At 34.8% G+C, this 14,656-nt stretch overlaps 1 pseudogene; it reads right to left on the minus strand.

The window, feature by feature from the left end:
• The window catches only part of LOC149528645 (26S proteasome regulatory subunit S10B homolog B-like), a 51,051-nt pseudogene extending 36,790 nt beyond the window's left edge, over positions 1 to 14,261 (minus strand).
• Between the last annotated feature and the right edge of the window lie 395 nt (positions 14,262 to 14,656).

The raw sequence follows: 14,656 nt of genomic DNA on the forward strand, positions 1-14,656 counted from the left end.
TGGGTTGGATTAGGCTAATGGAGGGATTAGGGATGGGCTTAGGGGTTATTAGGTTTGAGGGATAGATTTATTAAATAGATTTATTTAATAAATGGGGATTTTTGGAATTAGATAGGAGAATAGGATTAATTGATAAATAATGGGTTATTTGATTTATCAATTAGGACTATAGATGATTAATTAAATTAATCAGCTAGGGGATGGAAAAGGATTAATTAAATAAGAATTTAATTAATGATGCCTTTAGAGATAACTAAATAGGATTACCGAAGCGGTGTAATCAGATTTAGGTGTCTACACCTAATAGTCCTTGATTAATTTTCTAACTGTAGCCATGCCAAAACATGTCATTTTTACAATATTATATCAATTAGTCACCTTTCCAACAATATTTGTGCATTTTATTGCATGTCAAATATGTAAATATCATGGATGTTGAATGTATGATATTGATATTAAGCAATCAACAAAAAACTATCTAGTGGACCTCGATTACTTTTCTTATTGTACCCATGTTAAACCATGTCATACTTACTATTCTATATCATCTAGTTGCCTTTCCAAAACTATTTAAATAGTTGATTGCACATCAAATATGTAAATGTTAGGACTATTGAGACAAAATATGACAATCGAGAAAAACTATCTAATGGTGATTGACCAATTTTTTTGAGTCTAGCCATGTATGAGAGTGAACCAAGTACAAATTTAAGGAAACTATTAAGTCATAAACCATTATGCTAGTATGTTTTTCTATGTAATTTGAAACCTTTAAAGAAAGATAAAATCTTGGTATTACTACTTGAATGTAAGTAAAATCAATGTCAACTAAGAAACATATATCATTAATATGCTTTTCCACTAATGAAGCTGGTATCCTTGACTTTTGCTTCATGGATTTCTTGAAATCTTCAAAATAGCTTGTCATCAAAGTATCAAAATTTTCTCCCATTTGCTCTATATATTCATTAATTTGTGCAATGATGGTTCTGTCATACCTCCATGCTATTTTACCAAAAGAGAGAACTTCATTCTGTACATAAAAGAATATGCAATCTAGGATTGCTCCAAATTTGCATTGTGTGCCCTTTGTTCTTCTTATGGCAGCTAGGTTTTCATTTATCTGTTGCAATTGCAGTTCTGCAAGATCATAAGTATGATCCTTTTTCACCAATTTGTAACCTACATCTACTGCAATGCATGGTACACTATTGAGTCTACTGGATTGATAGAATTTATGGGCAATGACTCTAACAACAAATTCAACTAGAGGATCCTTTATAGTATGAATTGTCATTCCTCTTTTGTTCCATTGTGCACCAGTATTCCTTTCAATGACCTCCTTTGATTCACTTCTTAGGGTCTTGTACCGATCTAGGGTTGGGTACCCTATTACTCTATGTATAATTTCCTTTGTCATTTTGATGGGCATATCTTCTAACCACAAGTTTCCACCATGGATTCTGCTCAATACAAGTTTAATCCATTTAGTTTTGAATACGGTGGGAAAACTTAAAACTCAGGTCAAACCCTTTCTTTCAACGATTTTAAATTCTTCTTTCAATGCTCCATCTACACATAGTTTATCATAAGCTTGTCTAATTTCCATGTCTCCTAGAGCTCCTATCTTGAAATTGTAACATTTCCTCACATCTTGAAACATTACAACTTTTGGGGGAATGTGGGAGAGAGCTCTGGCTGGGTCATTTTTGTAAGCAACTTCGAGAATAGGGTAGAAATCAGGTTGCTTCACTTCATTTGAAACTAACTGGACTTCAAAAGACTCTTTCTCCTTGACTTTCTTTGAACTTGACGCCAATTTTGTGAACTAGGGTTTATACAACAAATGGGTATAAAACTACGTAGCTTGGCACAAATGAAAACACCTTTAGATCAATGAAAAACGTGTTGAATGAGGTTGCAATTTTCTTGAAATACTCGATTCTTGCTATGAAATCGCTCAGCTCTCTTTCTTCTCCTTTGCTTCTTGATCGCAATGCAAAAAACTGATTGAAGTCGTGATAATATACCCTAATTTCATCGCATTGAATGCTCAACTGTCAACTCAGTTTCTAAAGAAATTTTTAACTTACTCGGCTTCCATTATTTCCCTTTTACTCAGCTTCCATTGGAGTTATCCAACTTGGCATCAGTTATTAGCTCGGTTGCTATTGGGAGCTCGGCATTTGTTTTAACTCGACATCCAAAGGTAGTTTGGCATCAACATTTAGTTTTTATCTTGACATCTTGTTTCATGTAGATTTATACTTTGCTTAGCTTTTTTTGTCTTGGGACTGATGTATGATATAGCCTTGTATATCAGTCATATTTATTTTTTTATGTGCTTAGTTTGATGAAGTATGATCACTTGACCCAGTCTTCAAACAACTGAAACATGTAGTTTGATTCAACCATTATTTGTAGTTTCCTTTGAAATGTGTTCTTATACGGTTCTGTGGTATATGTCCATATTCTTGACAATAGTGACAACTATACCTTGTGTTGTAGTCCCAATGATAATGACTTCCATTTCCTTCTATTTTTGCTGGTTGATTTGATGTCCACATAGGTTTTGATGTGCATTCAAATGCCCTATGTCCATACTTTTTGCAATTATAACAATGTCCATCAAATTTATGAGTCCTTGTGACATTGGATCTACAATTTCGTGTCATGTGTCCTTGCATGTTGCACTTGTGATAGAAACTTTTGGGTATGTTTGATTGATCGAATCTTCTACTCCTGCACACATTGGCTGTATGTCCCTTCTTATTATAGTAATGACAAGTGGGTTTTGAATTCTTACCTTTATCACTTCTTTGTTCAACACTCTTTGATGATTCCCCAACTTTAGTGCTATTGTATCCTAGTCCTGATGTATCATGGGCAGATTTTGGTGATTTTAGCAACTGTTCAAAATACTTGATGGCTTCACTTGATTTATTGAGATTCTCTGCTACCTCTTTTTCTCTGTTCAATTCAGTCTACATTTTTTCATTCTGCATCTTCAAGGTAGAGATCTCAATATCTTTTACATTGAGTTCATGATGAAGGTTCATCATTTGGGCAAGCGTATCCATCTGCATGTTTGAGATCCTTGTCAGTTCAGTACATTTTTCTTCAAGTCTGTTTGCAAGATTTCTTTTGTCATTTTCCAACATCACTTTGTCTTCAACTGCTCTTTTCTTGTGTTCAGTAATTTCACTTATCATTATGGCCTGTGATTCATGTTCCATCTTGAGAGATCTTATCTCATCTGATTGAATTTTATTTTTCTCCATCAGTTCTACTATTGCTGCATCAAACTCTTTAGTGTCTCCACTAGAAAATATGTTGGTGGTATCAATCTCCCTATAGTGTATATCATTTTCAGCTATGGCTAGATCCTTCCTCTTTTTTAATGAGTTTCTCAACTTGTTTCTGAATTCCTCCAAGCTATGCAAAGCAAGTTGCACATCTATCACATGATTTTCAATGATCTTTCCAAGTTTGAAAGCTTCCATCTTTAGATCTTTTCCTCCAAGCTGTTAGGCTTTTCCTTTTGAGAACCTGGATTTTCTCTAATACCAATTGTTGGAATATTCAAATATGGAAAGAGTACTTATGAGAGGGGGGGGGGGAGGGGGGGGGGTGAATCATAAGTATCATATTTTAGTCAATAAAACTCTTAACTGAAAGTAAATTGCATGCATGCAAATACATCAAATAAACATGTAACAAAACACATGCATCAATAACACTTAACACTAGAATTTGGTAACCCAGAAACCCTCTAGGAATAAGAAGGTAAAACTGGGGTGGGGATGATACCCACAAAAATTACTGCAGCAATATTGTTCAGCCACTTCTGATGGTTTTCCCTGTTAAAGGCCTGCCCTGCTAAAGGCTTTACACTGTGTCAATAGTGACCTGGTTAGAGGCTTTCAACACTTAACATGAAATGTTACCCTGTTAAAGGATTTCATCACCTAGTTAAAGGATTTATCGAAATAGCTGTTAAGCTAACCTATCACCATAGGATTTTTCATTCTAATACAATTGCTAGAGAGTATTAGGTACAATAAACCTGACTGATTACAATCCTTGATTACTGATTGCAGGCACTTGTTCTACTTTCTTTGATCTAGATCCTTTTGTGATATGATAATCCTCACTTCTAAAAATAAAATTCCTTGCGAACCCTTGTATGTCTTCTCACACCTCTCGTCTCTTACTCTTTACAATGAAGTTTCATCTTCCTTATAAAGACATTTAAAGATTTAGGGTTAGGTATGGATCTATGATCCATATTCAATCTTCATTTTTTGCTTAATACTTATCTTTTGCTGATTGGTTGCATGCCTTTAGCATTTTTCTTATTGGCTGCATGCAAATTGCATAGGAAAAATAAAATATTCGATCTCATCATTAAATCCTTCGAGATTTACCTTATGTCGGCTGTGAAAATTGTTTTGCATCATAGTTTGTGCAATTACAAATTCTTATGCTGATATACTGAGTTACTCCGCTCCTGAATTATTGCTGATGCTCAGCACATGCTGTTTCCTGGATAGCTCGACACCTTAACAAAATTATATTACTCGGCACCTTATGTTACCACTCGGCACTTATTAACACTCGACACTTGTTAACACTCGACACTTGTTAACACTCGGCACCTTGTATTGCTCGACACTTATACTTCACTCGGTAACTGATCTTTACTCGGTATCTAATTTTCACTCAGTAGCTGATCTTCACTCGACATTTGAAAACTACTCAGAACATGAAGATCACTCAGCATGGATGATGTACTCGGCATCCAATGTGGAATACGATTAAGTGTGTTGGCACTCAAGTGTCAAAAACATTATGATGTTAACAATCTTCCCCTTTGACATGAGTGACAAAAACACTTAACTAACCTTATAAGTACATTTACTAATCTGATTGGTATGTACATATTGAAAACTTTGGTCAAAATTGTTGACTTACAATATATACCTCATATATACCTCAAAAATTTTGTAACTCCCCCTAAGGTGATTGTGCCTTATCTGTATATCAATGCTACTCCTTTGTATCTGTTCTCCCCTTATTAATCTATATCTCCCCCTTTACAATCTATATCTCCCCCTTTTTGACACTTATGTCAAAGAGTGTTTAAGGGTTAAGACCATATTTAGCCAAAAATTTTCTATTTACCTCCATAATCATTCTGAGAGCTGCATCCCAATTGTTCAAAGTGATTTCTAGTGACTTATGCTGGATAGCAGTCTCGGCAGCAAGTTGAATAAGTCCATCTAATGTAGAAAGATTTGAATCTTTCTTGAGTACATTTTCAGCATATACTTGCTCTTTATGGAGTATCCCTAAATGTGGGGTAATGGAGGATTGGAGCTGTATTACTTTGGCCTTAATATTAGCCTCATCTACTGTTAAGACAACTATTTCTTTGTGAGTGTGAAGCGATTGAGCAAAATGCTTCTCACTTTGAGCTGGATCACTCGGTATTTGCATGCTTGAAATGTTTAAATTTCTTTCCAAGCTCAGTATCTTTTGGCTTGTTTCTTGTGTGAAGTATGAAAAATCACACAACTTTTTATACAGTGAGAATATATTCTCAAGTACCTTCTTCACCTTATCAATAAGCTTTGCCAATTCTACTTGTGAATGTGCGATTTGTCTTGATATTTTCTCATTCACTTTCCTTTGAAATTTTCTTTCTGACCATTCCATAAGTTTTGTATTGGTTTCTAGGTCTTCATTTGTCACCTGGTCAACAATATCTGTTAGTTTCTCTGTGATATGCCTTGACTCATCCGTTGATTGCAAACTGAAGGCATCCATAAAGATGTCCTTGATCTCATAAAGTGTTTGCTTATTTTTATACTCTTTCCTAAGTATTTCCTATCTTTTCCTTCTATTTAGTGCATCCTGCACCTCATTGATTTGATCAATGGTTATTGATTTTGAGTCATAGCTCGGTATGACTATCTCTTCATCTAATTTAGGGTCTCTATAGTGAAGTACCCTTGCAACTCTAGTAGTACTGGATGATGGTACTGAAATTTGCAATGGCTGGCGTGAAGCAGTTCTCGAGGTAGGAAAATTTATTAATGTTTGAATTGCCTCCTGTTCTGTAGGGGTTTTTACTATTTCCTCCTCCTTCTGTCTACCATGATCAATTATTGTTATCTGTGGAAGTGCACCTTGTGTTTGTGCTTTAGGATCAGATGTAATAGTCTGTCCTATTTGTTCTTTTCCTTTTTCTACAACTGCACTTTTCTTTTGTCTTGCAACATCAATTATACTTGTTGGTATTTCAAATTGACTACTAGTAGTTGTGATAGAAGGTGGTTCTTGTGTATTCACCTTATCTTTAACTGTACTTTCTACTAGTTTTTGTAACTCATCTATACTGACCAATATTGGATCTGTACATAATATTGCTTGTGTTGATTGGTCATGAATTCTTTTCAGATCTTTTGTAGTTAGTGGATTGATATTCTGACCAGAAGTATCAGGAACATCAGTAATTTTTATAGTATCTGCAGGTGAGATGGATGCTTGTGGAGGGCTAGGGGGTGGAAATTGTGTGTCTTGGACACTCTATTCTGGTTGCTGCTCTGGCTCAGCTGTTGCCATTATATCCTATTTTTGTGTTTCTTCCTCCTTTCCATCTTTCTTTTCTTCTTCTCTTTTCTTTTCTTCTTCTTCTTTCCTCTCTTGTTCTCTTCTCTTTTCTTCTTCTTCTTTGCTTTTTCTCCTCTCCTCTGTTGGTATAGCTGCTTCTTCCTTGTATTCTTCTTCAGGAAAATCTTCAATCTTTTTGTACAAGTTCTTCCACGATTTCATTGTTCTTTGAACAATCTCCTCCATTCTGTTTTGAAGTATAAAGAATGCCCTATATTTGGGTGTAAACCTGTTATTATGCCTTTTGACTAATTTGCTGACTTTTTCTTTGGTCAAATCTGGCAATACACTAGCTAGGGTTGATTCCCTCATCTCCTTCTCCATTTTAAAGCAAAAATGCCATCTGCCTTCTACAATTTTTGACAGCTCCTTTGGCAATTGACCATCTAGTTCAAGTGGAGTGTACTTGAACTGTGCCATCATTCCATACACTATTTATTCTATTTTATTTTGTTCTTCTTTATTAAATTTACTAAAATCAACTTTATTTAAATTATTCATGTCACCATTTGCAATCTTTTTACATAGGGTATCAACTGATGAATTGCTTACCTTTTCTGTTTGTTCTTCGTCATCAGTGTCAGGTTGAGCCACATATCTTCTTCTTTTCCTCAGCTCTTCCTGTGATTCCTTGACTTGTTTCTTCTTGGTAATTTCCTCTTTAGCCTTTTGAGTAGAGGCTCTTGTTGATGCTCGTGTTGTTGGCTTTTGAGGTGATGGAGTGGCGACTTTCTTCGATCTGGGCTTTGCTGAAGGCTATTCTATTGCCTTTCTCTTCTTTGGCTCGGCTTCAGTTGGTGCTTCCTTGGCTTCTTCTTCCTCTACACCTTCCTCCTTGTCCTCTCCAAGACCTTGAGTTAGTTCCATTTTCCCTTGTTCCTGCTCATCTTCATCCTCACTGTCATCTTCTTCTTCTTCTGCCTCAGCCTCAATTTCTTTGCCAAACTTCTTCTTGATCTTCTTGATTAATTTATCTTTCTTCTTCAATGTACTAGTAGTTTTTGATTCCATGTTTATTTTTGATCTTACCACATCATAAGTTCCAAAATGTGGTGCATTTTTATCTGTTTCTTCTGCCAATAATGCAGTTATTGCTGTTGATGCCTCATCAATATTGATTTCATATTCGAATGGCCTTAGCCATCTTACTCTTGGTATTACAGCTTGAATGTAAGTAAAATCAATGTCAACTAAGAAACATATATCATTAGTATGCTTTTCCACTAATGAAGCTGGTATCCTTGACCTTTGCTTCATGGATTTCTTGAAATCTTCAAAATAGCTTGTCATCAAAGTATCAAAATTTTCTCCCATTTGCTCTATATATTCATTAATTTGTGCAATGATGGTTCTATCATTCCTCCATGCTATTTTACCAAAAGAGGGAAATTCATTCTGTGCATAAAAGAATATGCAAACTAGGATTGCTCCAAATTTGCATTGTGTGCCCTTTGTTCTTCTTATGGCAGCTAGGTTTTCATTTATCTGTTGTAGTTGTAGTTCTGCAAGATCATAAGTATGATCGTTTTTCACCAATTTGTAACCTACATCTACTGCAATGCATGGTACACTATTGAGTCTACTAGATTGATAGAATTTATGGGCAATGACTCTAACAACAAATTCAACTAGAGGATCCTTTATAGTATGAATTGTCATTCCTCTTTTGTTCCATTGTGCACCAGTATTCCTTTCAATGACCTCCTTTGATTCACTTCTTAGGGTCTTGTACCGATCTAGGGTTGGGTACCCTGTTACTCTATGTGTAATTTCCTTTGTCAATTTGATGGGCATATCTTCTAACCACAAGTTTCCACCATGGATTTTGCTCAATACAAGTCTAATCCATTCAGTTTTGAATACGGTGGGAAAAATTAAAACTCAGGTCAAACCCTTTCTTTCAACAATTTTAAATTCTTCTTTCAATGCTCCATCTACACATAGTTTATCATAAGCTTGTCTAATTTCCATGTCTCCTAGAGCTCCTATATTGCAATTGTAACATTTTCTCACATCTTGAACCATTACAACTTTTGGGGGAATGTGGGAGAGAGCTCCGGCTGGGTCATTTTTGTAAGCAACTTTGGGAATAGGGAAAAAATCAGGTTGCTTCACTTCATTTGAAACTAACTGGACTTCAAAAGACTCTTTCTCCCCGACTTTCTTTGAACTTGACGCCATTTTTGTGAACTAGGGTTTATACAACAAATGGGTATAAAACTACGTAGCTCGGCACAAATGAAAATACCTTTAGATCGATGAAAAATGTGTTGAATGAGGTTGCAATCTGCTTGAAATACTCGATTCTTGCTATGAAGTCGCTCAACTCTCTTTCTTCTCCTTTGCTTCTTGATCGCGATGCGAAAAACTGATTGAAATCATGATAATATACCCTAATTTCATTGCATTGAATGCTCAATTGTCAACTCGGTTTCTAAAGAAATTTTGACCTAACTTGACTTCCATTATTTCCCTTTTACTCGGCTTCCATTGGAGTTATTCAACTCGGCATCAGTTATTAGCTCGATTGCTGTTGGGAGCTCGGCATCTATTTTAACTCAAAATCCAAAGGCAGTTCGACATCAACATTTAGTTTTTATCTTGACATCTTGTTTCATGTAGATTTATACTTTGCTTATCTTTTTTTTTTCTTGGGACTGATGTATGATATATCCTTGTATATCAGTCTTGTGTTATTTTTTTATGTGCTTAGTTTGATGAAGTATGATCACTTGACCCATTGGGTGAAGTGATCCCTCCATTTGATCTGTTGCACTCTTCCTTCTTTTTCCAAGTCTTATTCATTTGCCCTCTTATCTTTTCAATGTCAATCTTTTGTTTTCCTTTGTTATCTTCAATCTTGGGTGCCTTTGATCTTGTAGGACAGTTTCTGCTGATATGACCAGTCTTCAAACAACTGAAACATGTAGTTTGATTCAACCATTATTTGTAGTTTCCTTTGAAATGTGTTCTTATACAGTTTTGTGGTATATGTCCATATTCTTGACAATAGTGACAACTATACCTGGTGTTGTAGTCCCAATGTTAATGACTTCCATTTCCTTCTATTTTTGCTGGTTGATTTGATGTCCACATAGGTTTTGATGTGCATTCAAATGCCCTATGTCCATACTTTTTGCAATTATAACAATGTCCATCAAATTTATGAGTCCTTGTGACATTGGATCTGCAATTTCGTGTCATGTGTCCTTGCATGTTGCACTTGTGATAGAAACTTTTGGGTATGTTTGATTGATCGAATCTTCTACTCCTGCACACTTTAGCTGTATGTCCCTTCTTATTACAGTAATGCCAAGTGGGTTTTGAATTATTACCTTTATCACTTCTTTGTTCAACACTCTTTGATGATTCCCCAACTTCAGTGCTATTGTATCCTAGTCCTGATGTATCATGGGCAGATTTTGGCGATTTCAGTAATTGTTCAAAATACTTGATGGCTTCACTTGATTTATTGAGATTCTCTGCTACCTCTTTTTCTCTGTTCAATTCATTCTACATTTGTTCATTTTGAATCTTCAAGGTAGAGATCTCAATATCTTTTACATTGAGTTCATGATGAAGGTTCATCATTTGGGAAAGTGTATCCATCTGCATGTTTGAGATCCTTGTCAGTTCAGTACATTTTTCTTCAAGTCTGTTTGCAAGATTTCTTTTATCATTTTCCAACATCACTTTGTCTTCAACTGCTCTTTTCTTATGTTCAGTAATTTCACATATCATTATGGCCTATGATTCATGTTCCATCTTGAGAGATCTTATCTCATCTGCTTGAATTTTATTTTTCTCCATCAGTTCTACTATTGCTGCATCAAACTCTTTAGTGTCTCCACTGGAAAATATGTTGGTGGTATCAATATCCTTGTAATGTATATCATTTTCAACTATGGCTAGATCCTTCCTCTTTTTTAATGAGTTTCTCAACTTGTTTCTGAATTCCTCCAAGCTATGCAAAGCAAGTTGCACATCTATCACCTAATTTTTAATGATCTTTCCAAGTAAGCTTCCATCTTTAGATCTTTTCCTCCAAGCTGTTAGGATTTTCCTTGTGAGAACCTAGATTTTCTCTGATACCAATTGTTGGAATATTCAAATATGGAAAGAGTACTTATGAGGGGGGGGGGGGGGGTGGGGGGGTGAATCATAAGTATCATATTTTAGTCAATAAAACTCTTAATTGAAAGTAAATTGCATGCATGTAAATACATCAAATAAACATGTAACAAAACACATGCATCAATAACACTTAACACTGGAATTTGGTAACCCAGAAACCCTCCAGGAATAAGAAGGTAAAACTGGGGTGGGGATGATACCCACAAAAATTACTGCAGCAATATTGTTCAACCACTTCTGATGGTTTGCCCTGTTAAAGGCTTTACACTGTGTCAATAGTGACCTGGTTAGAGGCTTTCAAAACTTAACATGAAGTGTTACCCTGTTAAAGGATTTCATCACCTAGTTAAAGGATTTATCAAAATAGCTATTAAGGTAACCTATCACCATAGGATTTTTCATTCTAATACAATTGCTAGAGAGTATTAGGTACAATAAACCTGACTGATTACAATCCTTGATTGCTGATTGCAGGCACTTGTTCTGCTTTCTCTGATCTGGATCCTTTTGTGATCTAATAATCCTCACTTCTGAAAATAGAGTTCCTTGCGAACCCTTGTATGTCTTCTCACACCTCTCGTCTCTTACTCTTTACAATGAACTTTCATCTTCCTTATGAAGATATTTAAAGATTTAGGGTTAGGTATGGATCTACGATCCATGTTCAATCTTCATTTTCTGCTTAATACTTATCTTTTGCTGATTGGTTGCATGCCTTTAGCATTTTTCTTATTGGCTGCATGCAAATTGCATAGGAAAAATAAAATATTTGATCTCATCATTAAATCCTTCGAGATTTACCTTATGTCGGCTGTGAAAACTGTTTGCATCATAGTTTGTGCAATACAAACTCTTATGTTGATATATTGAGTTGCTCGGCTCCTGAATTATTGCTGATGCTCGACACATGTTATTTCCTGGATAGCTCAACACCTTAACAAAATTGTATTACTTGGCACCTTATGTTACCACTCGACTCTTATTAACACTCGGGACTTGTTAACACTCGACACTTGTTAACACTCGACACCTTGTATTTCTCGGCACTTATACTTCACTCGATAACTGATCTTTACTCAGTATCTGATTTTCACTTGGCAGTTGATCTTCACTCGGCATATGAAAACTACTTGGCACATGAAGATCACTCGGCATGCATGATGTACTCGGCATCCAATGTGGAATATGATTAAGTGTGTTGGCACTCAAGTGTCAAAAAAATAATGATGTTAACAGAATAATATATTACTTGTTTGATAAATTGAAAAAATATCACTACTTACCTCATGTATTTTTCAAGATCATATATCACTTGTTTGATATTATTGTCAAAGTTTTTTGGGAGAGATAAGGGTAGCACATACTGCAACAATTGTCAATTGATCATTTCATTATTTTCTAATGCAATAAAATGAAAATTGAATGCAGTTTCATAAATATATTACAAATAAAAAAGACAATGACTTACCTTGATGAAGGTATTTCAGTCATGCATTTTCAACCCTGAGCCAAATTCACTTTTCTTTGATACGAGTTTTTCTTATATTTGCATTAAATATTGTAGGGAATTGAATTTTTTGTATGACTTCTTTTATGGCATTACTTTTCTGCTCCATTAATAATCAAAGAAGGGCACTTGCATTAATATGGTCTCCATTGCTATTTGATTCAATGATATTTTTTCATTACATGGTTCGAATCATGAATGTCACTACAAATTTTGGAAAGTTTTTCTTTGTCATGCTTTCCATCCAATATTTTTCACACTATCTCTATTACATTCTTTCCAATATGCATAGTATCAAACAAATGCACAATTTGTAGCTACTTGTAGTAGGGCAACCTACTAAATTCTTGGGGATAACATTTTTGTCCCTTTGGAAGGTGGTCAGTATTGATGTCTTGACAACCAACTACCATAGGTGAGGTTTCATTCTTCATGGCTTTGATGTAGTCTCTTCTTTCCCATTGAAAAGATATTTTTTGGCACTTCAATAATTATGATTTATGTGGAGGAAGTGTCTATTCTCATTAAACATCTTCTTTCTTAAACTTTTGGAATGATGAGATTTCTTCTTTGGACCACACATTGGACATGCAAATTTTCCCTTTGTTTGAAGACCTACAAGATAATGATACAATTGGACTAAATACGTTTATTTTTGGAATTAGGATTATCATGTACAACTAGATTTCAACATAACATACCATAGAAATGTGTCATCCTTAGGGCATCATGAATTGTCCACACAAGAATTGTATGGAATTGAAATTATTTTTGTCCAGTTGGTCTAGAGATATCATACATAGTGAAACCATTCCATAACACAAGAAACTCATCAATAAGAGGCTCAATATATACATTCATATCTTTCACTTGGTACTTACCTAGTTGAATGAACAATGTTAGTTAATTATTATGGTTTTTTCACTCCAAGACTTATAATTACATGTAGGTAACAACAAAATAATAAAATACCTGGAACAATCATTATCAACATAATGTGCTCCCTCTTTATTGACATCCATGGATGAAGGTTATTGTTGATAACTAAAATAGATGACACCAAGTAAATTGATCTCATCTCTCCAAATGGATTTACACCATCCGTTGCTAGAGAAAGCTTGAGATTTTGATGTTCTTCTTTAAAGTGGAGCCACTTTTCCTCTATGTCCATAAATGTTGAACCATCCACAGACATTCAAACAATGTCATCTTAACTTCTATTGCGTGCATGGTAATCCATAAATTGTGCTGAGCTACTACACCTAAATAATCATTTAAGATATGGAATAATGGGGATGTAATGAAGAACCTTGTGAGGAACCTTTTTTGTCACTTGATCATCTTGATATATGCTCATATGATATTCGGGGCATTTTGTTGAATTTTTGTGTTCTTTATGATAAATTACATGATCTTTAGGACACATTTATTGATTGATACTCCATTCGAATATGTTTCATAGTAGCACATAATTCTTCGTATGAGTGAGGGAGAACATTTTATGGTGGTAACAAACAGTCACCTATCAATATACAACAAAAAATATAAATCATTAGTATAAATAATCTTAATGGTAAATATTTCACCTTTTATATACTATAATGATGTATATCACAAAACTTAGCATATGTGACATTGTTATGTTGGATAAACTATTCATAACCTTCAAATTCACTAACAACAATACAACAGAGAAAAAAGTTGATTGGAATCCTTTGTAAAGGGTCATGTTTGCCTTCTCAAGTAGAGGTATATCATGGATGACCTCAATTTAATCCTTATCATAATCATCATCATCAGTAGTATCATCAACACCAATACCAAATGTGTCATGGATCAATGCATTTGTACCATCATCTTCAAATGTGTTTTCTGGTGCATGATCATCATCTTCCATGGGATTATGATCTTCTCGTTCAATATTCATACCTCCATGTTCCTCCATATTAACACCTCCATTCCTCCAAGATGTGTTGGTCCATATCATGTACTACCTTGGGGAGATTGACATATATAAAAATGGTGATAATAAAACCCCTATTTTGTGGTTCATGAGTATATTAATTGCAAAAACAATATAACATACAACTTACCAATGGATAATAATCAAACCCCCCTTTAGTGTGACCATTCTCCCTGCAGTGTCTCTTAGCTATTTTGATTTTTATTCTTCTTGTCTTTAAGTCATTACAACTCTTGCAAGGACAATAACATTTGTCATCATCTTCCCTTTGAAAGTTAGACAACAATCTAGTGATTGTCTCCCTATTTTGATCAAATTCCCTTGTATTATTTGACATGATCCTTCTTCATAGGAATAAATTATTCTTGTACCCTTAT

Source organism: Cupressus sempervirens, chromosome 11 (assembly GCF_028749045.1).
Source record: "Cupressus sempervirens isolate cs-2001-9-10 chromosome 11, ASM2874904v1, whole genome shotgun sequence".
Taxonomy (NCBI): Eukaryota; Viridiplantae; Streptophyta; class Pinopsida; order Cupressales; family Cupressaceae; genus Cupressus; species Cupressus sempervirens.